At 42.8% G+C, this 16,807-nt stretch overlaps 1 long non-coding RNA gene across 1 annotated transcript; it reads left to right on the forward strand.

Moving 5' to 3' along the window:
* Positions 1-1,843: 1,843 nt before the first annotated feature.
* LOC110479181 (uncharacterized) lies at positions 1,844-15,530 on the forward strand. Its single transcript, XR_002466885.2, has 3 exons — positions 1,844-2,006; positions 12,297-12,334; positions 14,924-15,530. It is a non-coding gene; the product is annotated as an uncharacterized LOC110479181 (long non-coding RNA).
* The last annotated feature ends 1,277 nt before the right edge of the window (positions 15,531-16,807 follow it).

Here is a 16,807-nt window from a genome sequence, read left to right on the forward strand (position 1 = left end):
CGAGCGCGTGCAGCCACATCGCCCGTCGGGATTGGCGGGCGGGCGCCGGGGGGCGGGGCCAGCGGCCCGCGGCAGCCTATGAGGGCGCGCCGCGTGCGGCGGGAGGTGAGGGCGGCCTGAGGGCGGTGCTGGGGCCGCTCGGGTCCGCACACCGGGAGAGCGGGGGCCGCTAAATGCTGCCGGGAACGGTGGGATGGAGGCGCCGCCCTTGGCGATCCCACAGCGGCCAGCGAGGATGTGGCGCAGCGAGCCCGCCGGTAGCGCCGTGACTGCACGGGAAGACGTCACGACGCAATTTCTGTCCATGGTTGTCCAGGTGCTTCATCTGGTGAACATCAAAGATGCAAGAAGACGGCGCTAAAACCTGGACTTTTGGTGCTAGAATTGCCGGTCTGTCCCCATGCTTGGGCGAATTACAGCTGCTCATAGGCTTTATGGGACAGTTATTTTAGTTTTACGAAATTTTTGAGGCTTGAATTGGTAGGTTGTAAGCATAAAGCACTGCTAAATTCAGTGTGCGGTGGTTACACTGTAAAAGAGTAGCAGTAACTTATGATAAACTAATATCTTCAAGGTTTTGAAGTGTGAGCTTAAATTATAAACTACAATTTTAGAGGATTTGGACGTTGCATTCCTCTGGAAGTCTATTGTTGCATCAGTTGCTATTTGGCATTTGTAAGTGGTCTGTAGGTTGAAAAAATAAAACATATTAAAAGGCCTGCTGGCTTCTACATTCATAAGTTACAGCCTAGAAGTCAATGCCCTGCCTCAACTCAGCTGCCACACAAGTTATCTTGAAAATACAGCAGCTGACAAAAGGAGCAATTTTTTAACTTACTTGGTATATCACTAGAATGGAATGGGACGTGATCTGAACCAAGTTAAAGCTGTCCGGATTCTGCCAAAATTGTGATCTCAATCCTGCCTGGTTTTGGTATTGATATATATATTAGTTTGATTAACATTGATAATTTGATGATAGGACATAATCAGATTGTACGCTCCATGTTCTCAGTGGGAAAAATTGAGTATGAAAGGTTTTTATTTAGAATCTTGTTCACTGTTTAACATAGCCCTTGATTTGAATATCATCTTGGTGTGTGAAATATTTACTGACTTTGTCCTCTGAGTTTATAAGAGTGGCTATTGTAATCCATTTTTTTCTGATTTATGTTGGAGGTTTTCCAACTGACAGCAGCCTGTCAAGGTAAAGAAGTACTGTCAGGCCCAGTACTTCATGGCAGACTAGGTCATTGCAAAACTGGTTAAAGTAGCTTGCAGAAAAAGTGAGCATGTAAAATGGGGAAGTAGTGTCAGTATTGCTTTTGTCTGCTGGACTGTGAAATACTGTGAATTAAATGCTTTTTCTTTCATGATGAATTTTATGGTTTATGTGGTTTCTATCTCTCCAGGTCAACCAACTGAAAAAGGATATTAGTAAAGTTGCTAGGCAGTCAAAAGTGCCAAATACCAACGTCCTGCCAGACAGTGGAAGGGAAATGCAAATGCTACAAATATAGGTGAGGTGGGTTTGTTTTTACTTATTTGAGGGAGGAAAGCCTGGAAGGCAGAACCCCTGTGATCCCTGTTCAGCCAAAGATTGCCTGACTGAGAAATCTGCTGAATTGTCAGTTCATTGTGTGGATAGTTGCAACACTGGTAGCCTGATGGATCTTAAGCATGTCAGACTAGATAAACAGGACCTTGGCAAAGGACCATGGTCTGATCTGTCTTCAAACCAACAGGACTGTGCCTGTCTTCCTAGATTAGGGTTGCACAGAATGGCACAGTGAATACAGAGCTGCAAATGGCACACCAAGCAGCCGAGTGATTCATCCCAGACAGCTGTGCTGCCAGCTCCATGCAATTGTCAAATGTACTGGGCACTTGGAAGAGTGTGCCAGCTGTGCAGCTCTTGCAGGGGATTCCTTCCTACTCTCTAAAGGACTGGTTACCTGTGGGAGTGACCATATGAAGCTGAAAATCTTCTGGGCTAAGCACTACTGGTAAGAGCGCTGCTGCCTTTTGCTGAGTGCTCATTCCTTATCTAAGTTAATAACAGGAACACTCTTCTCTTTGCCAGGAGGGTCTCTACGCAGAAGGCAGGTGGAACACCTCCCCAGGTCATCTATGGGTTAGATGCATAGAAAAGTGAATGGCACAGGTCTCTTGCAGCTTGTCTGTGAGAAATTGGCCATGCAAATCCCTAGTCATGGGACACACTGAAGGGTCCAGAAAGCACAAGGCCTCACAGAGCACCTATGGTGTAGTTTCTGGGTAAAAGGTATTTTTACCTGATAACATCTGCTGTGTTGCAGAAAAATGCAGGTATTGGTGCACTCGGGTTGTTTGAAAGTGGATTACATTTTCTGCATGCTGTACTTTCATATCCTGATAAGGTGTTAGCATCACTGCTGGTAGACCTGCATGCCCAGGAATAAGCAGACAATTATAGTTCTTAAATAGGCTTCTCTTCAGGAACATTAAGTGTCTTTCCTGTTGGTTTAAGTTGCCAGTGGCTACCTTAACGTCTTCACAGGTTGCCCTGTGTTCTCCAACATCATTAAGTGGTGGGATGTGGAAATCTCTCCTTATATCACACTGTAATTTTCTCCTTTAAAAGGTAGTCTAGACACCAGTAATCCTGTACCTCGTTTTGCACATTATGTGAGGCACAGCTGTTAGTCTTAGAAGAGGCATAATCAGCAGTAAATATCAAAAAAGAAAAAGGTCAATGTTCTTCCACAAAAATCATGAAAATGATAAGACATGTCAGACTAAGCTATATAGGGTCTAATTTCTGCTGTTCTTCTGTATTACAGTCTCAAAAGTAAATGTGGACCTACTTGGCCTTTCACAGGTTATGAGTTGACACAGGCAGACAGCTGGGAAAACCACAGATTCACAGCAAGAACTCAAAGAGTAAATTTGAGCTAAAAATGTAAGATTTAAAGTGGCACAGTGTCACACAAGTGTTTTGAATTACTTTTCTGGCAGTTTTCTTGTCAACCTCGGTTATCTTGTTTGCATAATAGCTGATCTTTCACATGATGCTGCCTTGCATGTAATCTTCATGTAAATCACTTCAGTGAACCTCAAAATGACGCTTAAAATATCCATCCTGATTGCATTTCACCTAAATGATTTGCATTTCACCTAAATCTAAAAACAATTTAGAGCAAGAGAGACACTTGTAGAACTTGTCATTTTTTTACTCAGTGTTTGATTCGTCTATTATGATGTTTATTTTAAAATACCTTTCAATAATTTTCAGTCATTGTTACAGAAAGATGCTAAAAACTTTGATGTGAAAATGTTCCACTTCAATACTACTCAATTCTTCTAAGTTAATGAAATATGGTAAATCGCAATAATATAAATACTATTGATTCCTGTATTGCTCACTTGTTTTGCTGCAATGATTTTGAGTGTCTGTCTGGATGACTTCTTTTTTTGCCTTTTCTTTTGCCTTTTCTCTTTTTTTTTCAGGGACCTGCTTCTTAGTTCTTGGTTCCCTGTTACCCCTCGTTCTGTCACTACCAGCCTTGGTAAAAATTCTCTCTCCATCTTATAAGACCCCTTCATATGTTAAAAGGCTGCAATAAGTGACCCTGGAGATTTCTCCAGGTTGAGAAATTCCCACTCTGTCAGCTTTTCCTCAAAAGGGAGATGTTTTAGTCCTGCCATCATTCCTGTTGCACTCCTCTGGCTTTGCTGTGACAGGTCCATGTCTTGCTTGTACTCCAAGAAAGGAGCAGAATTCCAGAGCTGGACACAGTGCTTCAGGTGAAACCACCACAGTAAAGTAAGGGGGTCCTTCTGGATAACTTCCTGTCCTTCTGGCGTATCAAGCATATTTGGACACTCTATGCTGGGAGGATTTGGGCAGTATTTGTGGTAGTAAGTTAACCAGGACAGAGGCAAAGGAATGTGATTATTTACTGTCAGTAAACTGAGATGCTGGCTGGCACAATGCTGGCCTGTGCCAAACAGAACACTTCCAAGGACTTCTGAACATTCTTTTGGAGCTGGCACATTCTTGGAAGCTGTTTGTGTGCAGCCAGCCTGCTTGGAGAATGTGAGAATTTATTAGTACAGGTGCAGGCACCTCCACATTGGTTGGCCTGAGTGCCTAGGACTATCCCAGACATGCCCAATTTACTGGTATAGGTGTGGCAGTTCAGTGATGTTGGTGCCAAAAATAGCAGGGAACATGTAGGAAAGTCTGCACTCACTGAGGTAAGTGGCCTAAATGCTGACCCTTACTATATTTTTCTTAGAGTTCTACATTGTCAGAATTACTGGATAATGAGATTACTTCAGATGTCTGTGAAGTTGCATCCTAAATTTGAATGACCACCTATCAAATACAGATCTGTAAGTGTAGTTCATATCTAAACCGTAGTTCATATCTACTTTTTCTTTTCTTCAGATTAAATATATACCTATAGAACACTTTCATGGATTTTATTGGTAAATTAACATGGAATAAACTTCAGAACTTTCAGCAAAGTCACATTCTAGTGTTTTCTGTGTGCAAACCCAGTCTTACCAGTGTCAACCCTACAGAGTGCTGATAGCTTTCATGTGACAGGGTGGATGTAACAGAATCTTGACAATGACTGCTGGAGTACCTTACTTTTTCAAAACTAGTCTTTCACTTTTTGTACAGGTGATAGAATGTCCTGCCTCCTGTAGAGGACAATTAAACATGGTGAAGTTCAGTGCATTACTGGCTCTGAGAGGCAAGTATTGAAAGATGCAGCTTAAACAAGTGGCAGAGAAGAAGAGGAACTGTATTTTTCTCAGAGAAGGTGCTGGTGAGGGACGTGTGGAGGAGCAGTTGTGCTAATGGTGCTGTGCACCAGTCACTGGAAACACCAGTTTAATTTTGAGGTTGTTTTGGGGGGGTTAGTGAAAACAGATGGAAATACAGATTTCCCAGCATTGTCTGTTTATACTCTAATGCCTGAGTAGATTTGTTCTGGTCTTAATTTATCTTTACTCTGATCCTTTGGCCTGTGAAGAGATCCACTGATCCTACAGGAAAAAAAGAAGGGGACATGGGATGAGCAATCCCCTTGAAATGAGGGTCCCACTTCCATCAGAGTGAGTTGTCATATGCACAATTGGTCACAAGATGTCGGTGTCAAAGAGCAAGTTGGAATGAAGAGCCTAGGAAGTTGAGATTTCCCCGTTCTGGGAATACTGCATGGATCATTTGCTGCATTGGCTCTTGGTATTGGAAACTGTTGCGGTATTGCTGGGGCTTGAGGCCATAGGGCAGGTCAGGAATTTTGGTTTGTGCATAAGACCCAACAGAAAGCTGAGAACTTTTTGAGGCAAGGTGAGAGCAGGAAGCAGATAGGATTAGGAGGAGGAACAGATTCTGGCTGGAGGAGTGGGCTATTGCCCTTTGAACATCTATCCTGTGTGGAGTACTCCACTAGGCAAAGGTAAGTATCTTACATGCAGTTTTCAGCTGACTTGTGAAAGCACAGATCTTCCAGGCTGTCACCTGTAAAGAGCCCATTTTTTAATCCAGGATCATGATGCAAGGATTTAAGACTGGCTTGATCTGGTTGCTATGGTCTGTTGCAGTTTACATCAGTGGAAAAACTTCCTAATAAAAACTGCTGTGTGTAGCTGGCACAGCATTTTCCATCTCAGACTGCTGCATGGGAGTCAAGAGCAGGGGAGCTTGTGGGGCCATAGGAAGCCCACTCTTATAATGCTTTAGTTAAAACTATTATTTTGGCCCATCCTCCCTGGGATTTCCAGAAGCTTCAGGAAGCATCTGTTTCCCAGAAATAAAAATATGTCAGGGTAACTTATGCTTTCTACTGGAACATCATTTTCCAGAACTGTAGTTAGGATGTGGTCTCCTTAAGATTCAGTTAGATGCTCAGTACTTCCTTCATTAAAAACCTTTCAAATGGGTTACAAAATAAGAGTAGAAGTCCTAATTCTCTCTCTTCCACCCCTGACTCAAGCTGAGTAACAAAACATGCACCACTATAGATAAAAAATTATTTCTATTTATAGCAAATCAGAACTAGACTCCTTGAACTGTGAGATTTGTTTTCTAATTAGCATTGCATGTTTTCCAAGATGCTCTTACTTTCTTATGCTCTAAAGGCTCAACCTAGTGTATTTTTCTCCTGTTTCTCTTCCCAAGCACAGGTTTGCATTTGCAGTTTGTCGTGGATTATATGTTTTAAAGCCATGTCATTTCTCTGTCGCTTCTAGCTTGTTTTAGGAGTAAAAGCACCAAGAGATGCTACTTCTTGGTCTTCTGCTATCAAAAAAATCAAGGCATAAGCTATCCTGAAATCTTAAATAATTACATTGGCTAGCTTACACCAAATTTCCTCATATTTGTACAGGTTGCCAAAACAGGAGTCACATTATTTCCTTGAAAATTCCCTCCCTGCTGTCCAGAGCTGCTGTTCCAGCCAGTATGGGCATAGCCAAGCTCACTGCTTTGGGTACCAACGGTGACAAAGCTGTTGAGAAACTGCCAGTGTGAAAGCCTTGGCAAGGCTTATACAATCTGTCCTGATCCAGATTCAACACCATGCAGCTTAAAGCTACTGGAAGTACAAGCAAGTCTGAATTTTCCCCTGCAAGCCTGCAGAACTGTACACTACATTTATGGGACTGTTCCTCAGTGCTTTCCACTTCTCCCTTTTCAGAGCCTCTTACCAGAACAGTACAGTAAGAGTGACCCTCTGTAATTCAACAGACTTTGGCTGTATGTGAATACAGGTGGCAAAGCCATTTTTATGCTTCTTTCCATAAGAAAGCATATTGCTATCTCACCTCATTCTGTGACTGGCAGCTGCTACTAATTTGCGATCAGTATTCTGAGGTGGGTTGTGGGTGAGCATGTCTAAAATCAGTCACATGTAGGCTGGGAAGTGTTAGGCATTTACACTTCAAAAAGAAAGTGTCCTTCAGTACATCTCCTTTCTTTTGGTCTTCCAACTCTCTGACTATTATTGGAAACAGTTCTTTCTTCAAAATCCTGTCTGCCTCCTGTTAGGGAGCTCCAGCCTTACCTCACCTGGCATCTATGGGGGGAGCCCACTGTTTTAGTGAAAGAGCCAGGAATGGAAGCAAACATCTATGATAGTATTGGCATTGCATTACCTGCTGTTACATTGGCCTTGTGATTGTAAGGCAGCTTTTAACTTGTGATTCATCAAAACTTTGTATTTGTCATGTGCCTGTCTGAGATGGTCCAGCTTGGGAACAAATTTTATGTTATTCTTTGGCTGTTTGAGCAGGGCCTATGTAGGAGGGGACTGTAGATGCCTGAAGTGACTGTGTGGAAATCCCATGTTTTGAGCCTGCTGGTGATGCCATGAGGAAATAAAAACCACACACAGGATCATACAGATAAAGATGCAAATACAGTGCCTGTGTCTAATTTGGCTTTATGTTGGGACATCAAATTGCCTTGCATTTCTTAAAATTTTGTGCCTGACAAACAGTCCTACTTCACTAATACTGTACTTCACTAATGCTGTACTTCACTAATACTTTTACTCCTTCAATTTTGAGTATCCTCCTTTTGCAAATGAATATTTAAGTAGAACTTTCTAAACATGGAAACTGATGAAAATGGGGAGACAAGGTTGTTCTATAAGAAAGGCTAATACTTTTTATTTCCAAACCCTTCTTCTCATGCTTCTGGAAAGACTTTCCTGATTGAGCAACATCACTGGAGAGCGAGGCATTTTTAACCTAACTTGTTACTTTGTGCTGAAAGTGACTTCCCTGCACGAAAAATCAAGAAGAAAATACAGATAGAGACAGGAAGACAACAACAAAGAATTGAACGATTACATGAGTAAATTCCCGTTCACAGCTTTTGAAGCCATCTTTGCAATACTCCCGGATCTCATTGTAAGGGCACAAAAGGAGAGCGAAGCAGAGAGCACTGAGGAACAGAACTGCTTGGGAGAGGAGGGGATTCTTTGCAGACACGAAGGAGAAGTGGGCTATCAGGCTGCAGTTTGCCAACAGGCTCTAGCTGCTCCGGCCGGGGCTCGTTCTGGGGCGGGCGGGCACCAGGACCCCGCCGGGACCCCCGCGCCGGCCGCCGCTGGCCGCGGTGCTGAAGCTTCAAGGGACGGAGGTGGACGAGGGGCATCCAGCAAAAAGAGTTTTGAGTCTTTTTCGTGGAGGCGAATGATGAGGAATTCCGCAGGCTGGCTTATGCTGAGGTGGTGGCCGCGGTAGGTCTGTGCGGGCTGCTGGTAAAGCTTTGGTAGTCGGACTGCCTCGTTGGCAGTGCTTGTATCTGGGATATCGGTTCAATGCAGACAAGCCCAGACAAGGAGCTAGGGCATAAGTCTGGCTTTGACAGTGTAAAGAGTTTAGACTGAAGCGTATCCAAGGCTGCAGCCTGCATCCTGAAAGGAAATTGAAGTAATGGCACAGTTGGGGTCTCGCATATTACAACTCTTTATTTCCTGCAGCAATGAAATGGCCACATTCCCTGCTCATTCACCCTACCACACACACCCCCACCTACCCTCCTTTCCCCCCACAACTCAAAAAAAAAAAAAAAAAAGTAGTATCATTTGCTTGTTTGAGAATAGTGTTTTTTAACAAAAAGAATCAGATTCTTTGTGCCCTGTTTCAAATCTGTTGCATGGTGCTAACTGGAGCCATTGCAGCAGAAACATTGCTTGGAATCAGCAAGAAACTTAATGAGGCTGTTAGCTGGATTTTGTAAGATAAACAGGAATGAGCTGTGTGTGTTTTTCAAGGTGGAAAAAGTATAAGAGCAGGAATGCTTTGTGTTTAAAAACCTCAGCTCTTCAGGTCACTTTTAATGTGTATCCTTGACCACATGTAGTTACTGGAAAACAGGAGTATACACAGTTTATGGCCATGTTTAAGATCATGATCCTGCTGGCTAAGGCACAGAGTGAACAGCTGGGAGTAAGCTGCTGCTGGGCTGAGCATTAATGTGCTCACCAGCACAGTGCAGGTATGAGGTACTGCTCATCATCTCTCAGAGTGGGTCAATCCTTGATCTTCCTGGGTGTCCATCTTCTGACTCTCTGCATTTCTCAGAGGAATTTGGTTCTTTTTTGGTTGTCATTAGCCAGAAATATTTACATGACTGTTTCTGACTTCACAGCTTCTTCCTTTGGGTTTTATTTGGGCTTTTTCATTTGCTCATCTTGCTCATTTTAGTTTGCTCCACTGACAGGAAATATTTCTGACTAAACTTAAGCCAAGGGACCAGGCAAGCCTCAGGTCAGATTCAGCTAAACCTCAAATGGCTATGAGCTCCAGTTCCACTCTTTGAGGGTTTGATCTCTTTTGGTCATTGATGCCGTTGTTTTATTGATAATTAGGTTGAGTCTCCACTTACATCTCTGTCTAATGGGCTGCAACAGGGTTTGGAGTCTTAATGGCAGCCCTCAAACCAAAATCTGGTATCACAGGACATGCAAACACCAGTCTATTTAATACCCTGACTATACAACTGGACCTCTAATATCATCACAGCCTACCTTCTTGATCATTTTTAGCCTCTTTAGTATTTTATTAGCATCTCATTTTGGGCAGTGATGGAGATATAATGCAGAGCTTGATATAGAACAGAGTTCAATGAACCTTTGGTCTGACATGGTAGGGCTGTATTTTTGATATTCCAAGTCAGGTTGTCAGCTGATTTAGAGCACCAGAGACAGTTCTTAAAAGATAAGAATTCAATATCCTAGTTTTGTTCATTGACAGGTTTTGCAAAAGCATACAGGTGCCTGAAGTCTAAATTAAAATGAAAACATTTAAAAATAAAATGCATAAAGTTTAACAAAGACAAGTGCCAGATTTTATGTCTGGCATGGGACAATCCTGGATGTATGAACAAACTGGGGAATGAGAGGCTGGAAAGAAGTGCTGTGGAAAGGGACCTGGGGGGTTGATGGCAAGCTGGATGTGAGGGCACAGCATTGCCAGCTGGGTAAGGGAGGGGATTGTCCTGCTCTTCTCTGGAGCAGCTTCACCTAGAGTCCTGGGGGCAGTTTTGGGCACCACACTATAAAAAAGATATTAAGTAATTAGAGAGCATTTACCATTACATAAAGGAGGGGATGAGACATATCAGTAAGCATAGGCTGTCTGAGGTGCTCAAAGTCCTTTCCAAATGACTCTTAAGGCAGTTTGGAAGTGGTTCTTCACTACATAAAATAATGATTATAATAAGAGCTACTATGTTGACTTCCTTTCCTGAATTCAGGGAGAGCCCAGAGTAGGAATCCTTAGTGCATTATTTCCTTATCCTTGTTTTTACAAAACTGAGCTCACTTCCTGTTCAAATAGACATTTTCCACTCACACTTCACAGCTGTAGGGCAAGATACATGACTTGAAATCACAGCCATCTTCAAAATAGTACAGTTATTCCAAACAACACAATAATTCCAGTGAAAGAGCACAATAATTCACAATGGTACAATTAATCAAGAACATTCACTGTGGAACATCCACTCAAAGGGCTTCAACAGCACTGGGATTCTGGACCCTGCTCTTTTACTCCACTGAATTTTTAGGATAAAGTGCAAGTGACTCCACAGCTTTTATCCCTGTATACTACAGTAGGTTTGAAAGAATCCTAACTCTCAACTTCAATGTCTGTAAAATAGGAATCGTCAAAGGGAGGATTCCATTTCTCTTTACCTGCTTCCTGCAGGACCATTGCTTGCCATGGAAAGACCCGTGGCTCTCCAGCCAGTCTGGGCATGAAGCAGATGACCAAAATGCCTGCAAGTCATCTTACAAGGTAGCATGGTATCTTGGTAATGATGTGTGAGGCTGCAGCTTTTAACTATTCTAAACCCTCTTTCTTTGGGCTTAACATCTGCAGGGCATTCCAGGGGCAGTGGGCCAGGCTGCTACAGAGCTCCAACAGAACAAAACTGGAGCAGAATCCAGCAATCTTGGATGATTTCAAGTGTTAAGATTCCAAAGAATGAGTTAGCAATCAGAAACATGGGGCTTTATGTCAGGGGGTACATCTTGCTGCAAAAAATGGAGGTCAGGCTCCAAAATAGGTCTGAGCAAAGTTCAGCATTGAAGTGGGCAAGAAGTAACCTGAAACCATTCCATCTTGTGGAATACTCCTGAAGTGAATTCTGTTTCTGCTTCTGGCCCCTAAATGTCACTGAAATGGTGACTTTTCTTTGTTGCTTGTTTTCAGAACTAACAAAGATGGGAAAAGCATTCCTATTCTCAGTTGGTAGCATTAGTGACCAAAGGTTATGTTCACTTTTGTTCCTTCATGTCCTTGTTTCTTCTCAGTGTTCAGATTGGCATACATTTGCAAACTAACCGAGAACAACTGCTACTGTGATGTCAGCAGAAAGTGGCCTTGCCATGCTACTGCCAACAATGTTGCTATGGTGCATGGAACACCTGACTGACAAGAGCACCCCTTTGATATGATTGTTGCAAGAGGGTTCTCCTGATCCAAGGGTTCTCAGCTGATAATCTGCCCCTTGGCCCTGGAGGTGCCATATTTTCCCTTTTCAGTGCACAACCTGCAAAACTGCTACCTAGCATCACTAGAAATGTTCAAGCACATATTTGCTGCAGTTAGTACTTTTTTTCCACTGGCCTATGCTTTCTACTCTTGCCCAGACAAAGTCTGGCTGGTGACTCACCTAGCAAGTAAGTAGTTTTTTACTTAGGTACATCTGATCTAGCTTTTGTATCCATGTGTTGTTCATGCTATCCCTTAGTAACTGAGTTGATTTTGAAATGAAAATGCCATTAAGATACTAGGACTTTGTAAAGCTCATGTCAAGAGCTTCAGCCAAAAATGGGGTGTCTGTAGCTCTCTCATGGGGTGTGGGCAGCTTTTGTAATTGAACTTGCAGGGGTTCTTTTCCGTGCATGTGTTGTCCTGTGGCAGTGGGGTCTCTAATTTCTTCAGCTGATGGTTCAACAAAGGCAACTTCCAAAATGCAGACTGGCAGAGCTTCTGAGAAGTCTGTCTAAAGACTCTGCAGTTATCTCCAGAACTGAAGTAAAGCAACTTATTTTCTAAATTCTGTGATTAAGAGATTTCATGGTCTGACTTTACAATGGCTTGAAGAAAAGAACAACCTAGTATATTGCTCTGTTTTCTTGCTTGCTATGTAAAAGAATCGTTGCTACTGGAGTGACATCCTGGAAGAAGAATGCTCTTTATTTAGGCTGACTCATTCTGTGGGATTCCCCACAACAGGCAGTTTTCTAACAATATCTCTTATTTTCCCTTGCCCATTACAGGTGAAGTCGCACATAGATACAGAAAAGCCCATGCTTCGGTGAGTGACAAAGTAACCTCTGATATTCCAAGCATTTGGGAATCATGGAGCAAGCCATGAACTTTGCCTGCTGCAATAGGAGCCAGCCTTGTAGCCTGAAAGGAAGTTCCATTTCAGTGTCTGTGCATCAGCAAAAAAGGGGCTGTTTTGTAATTTTTTCTTGAAGAGCTTATAAGTAGATGAAAGTCTGTTTTTGCAGACAGAAAGTTGCTTGCTGTTTGTTTTTAGCCACGGTGTAATGAATTGTTTACATCAATATGCAGTTCTGTCTACTTAGCCCACTCTAATTTAGTCCCATTTATGAGGGGGTTTTGGCATGGCTTGAGATTGGAGAAGGGTCTCTTTCTTTCCTCAACTCAAGACTGCATTTATGGAATACAGCCCACTGGATTTTTTTTTTCCCAGTCATGGTCCTCCTAGATAAGGAAGAAAGCACATTTGCATTTCTAACCAGATACGAATGAAGAGTGTGGCAGACAAAATATCATGTGGAGATGCAGGCTTTCCTCTGTAGCTCTGGAAGGTTTCAACTTTCAGCCATTGGATTTGTACAACTAATATCAATCTTTTCGCCTGGATGAGAGTCTTACTCAGATGAAAAAGCAGCAAGATCAGTCAGTGCACTTTGAAAGGGCCCATCTGATGCAAAGCTGTCAATGAGAACATGAGGTGAGAGCAGGCCCAGCCACTGCCAGCTCTGAGTCCCAGCAGAACCCCAGCAGACCACAAAGCAGCCTCAGCATTGGCAGCTTGGAAGAAGGGGTTGGTAGCAGCAAGCAGCAGCCAGCCAGCCCTGGATGCTTGCCTCTTCCTGGGACCAGACCATTCATCCTGTATCAGAGCCAAACTGGCTGTAGGCTGCTCCTGAGGGGAATTGTAGCTGTGCTGTGAACTGCACAGCCTGGTGGGACTGGCCACCTTGAGTCTGTGCAGGCGTAGAGAAGCACCAGAGAGAGGGGAGTGGTGGTGTCACTGCTGAGGAGGCTGCTCTCCTGCGAGACTTGCAGCTAAATATTAATTAACTGTCCTGGATTTCCTGGAAAGCACAACAGCCCTGATTTTTCAGATGGCTGGTGAGGTTAGCCACTCTAGTTTCCTGAACAGGGGATCCCCAGGGGAGGTTGAGAGAGCTGCCAGGAGCCTGCAGCTGGCACAACAGTGGCTGACAGGACTTGGGTGTTTCAGGAGCAATGGGGGCCAAATGTCCATCCCCCCAGCCCCATAAGAAGTTCCTGGGCAGCACCAGCATCCAGGGCAGGAAAACAGGCTTTGGCACATCTGATCATGCAGAAGTGCATGCAGGAAGGGCACTGAAGCTCTTCCAGCTTGACCAGGGAGCAGCAGTACCCGATGGGGAGAAAGCCATGGCCTCTCTAAGCTCTGCACCCACCACGACTGATGCAGCTGTCTAGGGAGAGCTCTAGGGGATCCTGCTGCCCCCCAGGTGTAAGCTGCAGGCTGTGCCCTGCTTTTCCAGTCCCAGGTAGCAGCAGTGAGCACAGCTCTGGGAGCTGAGCCCAGGAACTCCTTCACTTAGTGCCAGAGCTGCATTCTGGGAGGAGGTGAGTAGTTATACACTATATATAGGTGTGTATCTGTACACTTATCTATTTATCTGACCACTTAGAGCAGTATAAATCAGAGGGTTTTTCCTCCAAGCTCGGTGTTCACAGCCCACCCTTGTGGCCAAATCCAAATTCTTTCTCAACTGTTCAGTGTTTGGACAGTTGGCATGGGCTGATCCGTGTTTGTGCTGGATGTTGTAATTGCCTGGGCTGTTGAGAGTTTTCAAGCTTATTTTCTTCCTCTAGTTCTCCCCCTTTCTGAACAGAAGGGCCAATAATTAAACACTCTTTGATTTCCAGGTTGTTGTAGCCTAAAGAGGAGCTGCCATCTCCCAAGGGAGAAAGATTTGAGAAGTCAAAGAATACCCCTTGTTTCTTTGCAGGATGTTTGAGACATATGAAAGTCTAGCTCTTTCAGCTAGAAACTTGCTGTTTTTGGCTTGAAACAGATTTAAATGTCCAAAGCCACCTGAGTAAAGCTGAGGGCAGTAGGAGGATCACCCCTCACAGCCCAAAGGTCTTTTTGAAACCTCAACTTTCAGAAGAAAACTTTGGCAAACCCACAGCGGGCAACATTTCACAAAAGTCAGAAAAGCACTTCTGGGTTTAAGAGCATTTATGGAATTAAGGGAATTAAGACTGAAGGTTTATTTTTTCCAAATTCCAGGGTGTTTGACACAACAAGAGGAAGGAACATGTACATGTACATGTACATGAGAAGCCATGGCCTGTCGGAGGAAGGGTCCCTCCCCAAGATTAAAGCTCAGTTTTGGGGTTTACAAGGGTAGAAAGAGTTTGATAGGGAAACTCATGAGATTTCTTTTCTACTTAGTTTATTGGCAAGGATTATTGATTAGTAAATGTAAGAGTTTAGGGGTTGCTATGTTTGGTCTTTTTGCCTTTATTAAATAATGAAATTAAAAAATGTTACATTCAAACCAGACAGAAATTCAGAAAAGTAGAACTGACCAATTGAATTAGAAATAAAGGATTTAAAATGCCTGGGTTATTTTCTCACTTCCAGGATGACTGCCACAATGAGAGGAAGGAACACTTCTGAGAGAAGCCATCACTTGCAGGAAAAGAGAACATCTTTTGTCAAGACTTAAAGAAGAATTTTGGGGCTAACAGGACTTAAAGATGGAATAGGGAACTGAATAAGCTTTATTATCTGCTTTTGTCATAAATCTACAGTCATGTACCACATTCCAGATGTCACCTGCCCTGTTTTTTTAACATTTGTTTTTTTTTTTCTACTTAATTATGTAATTGTGTTTTGAATAATGAATGTAAGAGGGGTTGGGTTGGTTATGTTTTATGATGTGTTTTTATAATGTTTTATAATATGTTTTATTATCTAGTTTACTATAAGTAAACCATATAAGTTTTATTAAATTTCATAATATGTTTTTTGTTAGTTAAACCCAAATTTCTTTGCTTCCTTCATGTTCCAAATGCAGCACTGATTTGGAAAAAACACAGGCACTCACTTTCTTCCCTTTGGAAAGAACCCAGCCCCTTGCTCAGTAGGTGGGAGTATGAAGGTCGATCATTCTTCCTCCAACCTGTGGGATTTTATAATTTCTTCCTAAGAATTCTGAAACATAAGCTTGAAACTGCAAACCCTTCAAGCCTGGGGACTGACCCAGGTTTAACTTGCTGTTGCATGGAAGCTCCTTTGCTTTCCAGTTCAAATGTAAATGTTTCCTTCATTTTGCTATTTCAAATCCTTTTGGCATGGTGTTCCCTGGGGGTGGATGCCAGGGTGTTGCCTAGTTTATTTTACCACCCTGTGCTGCTCCCTGTGTTCCCTGTGGTGCTGCAGCCCCTGCTTCTGTGGCTCCCCTCATTCCTGGGAATCTGATTAGCAGCACACAGCACTCAGGTTTCAAGCCTCTAAAGACAAGCAGCAGTTTTTAGTCCAGTGAGACACAATGAGTCAGCCCCAAATCCCACTGCACCATCCGTGGTCTCCTGCCTGCCTGCTTGTTTGAAATGAGATAACTTTCCTGATTATTGGTTTTAATTAACTTTTTGATTAATTGTTTTAACAAACATAAGTAGTGTATTAGTCTTTAGCCGTGCAATTTTCTATTTTAGCCAGCACGTAGCTAAGTTTTTTTTACTAGCTGTTATTGTTAGAGTGTGATTATTAGATCTCAAAAAACTTTAAGCTGAACTAACTCTGATAAGCTCCACTGATAAAAAGCCCTTGGGAGTAAAAGGCTGGATACCTGGAATCCAGAATTTATAGCCCTCCAAGGACATGTGGAAGTAACCAGAAGTTAAAGAAGAGACTAATAAAAGTGATTCAACATGTTCTGGAGACCCTCTGTCTAGGAAAAAGATAATAAGAAAACTAAAAATGTGGACTAACTAGCATGAGAAGTGAGAAATCAATACACAATAGAAGATAGAATAATAATTGATGCAAAAAATTGTGTAATATATAACAAATGAATATTACATTCTTTGCTAAAAATGTATAAAAACCGGAAAAGTTTTGAAAGTCATGTGCATCTAGGTGGAGCACGTCACCCTAGAATAAACTAATGCCTACTCCCTAATACTACAAAAACAGTGTCAGAGAGTTTCATTTATCTTTATGGTTTTGGCAACATACTGGCAAGTCTCTGGGAATCAGCTGGCAGCAAAACTCCAGAAACTGTCAGTGACTAAGAGCAGGAGTGACTGTGGGAGCAGGATGACAGACATTCAGTGGGAATAGTGGCAAAGTGAGCAACATCCACATGCACACACAAACCAGACTGCTGGACTCTTCCTCCTCCTGTGGTGTGTAAGCTCCCATCTTCATCTTTGTTACCCAATAAGGTTTAAAAATGGGATTCAGAGTGTTTACAGCCATCTGCCAGGAAAAACAGGAGAATCATCCTATTCCATGCAAAGA

This window comes from Lonchura striata, chromosome 1, assembly GCF_046129695.1.
Source record: "Lonchura striata isolate bLonStr1 chromosome 1, bLonStr1.mat, whole genome shotgun sequence".
In the NCBI taxonomy this organism is placed as follows: domain Eukaryota; kingdom Metazoa; phylum Chordata; class Aves; order Passeriformes; family Estrildidae; genus Lonchura; species Lonchura striata.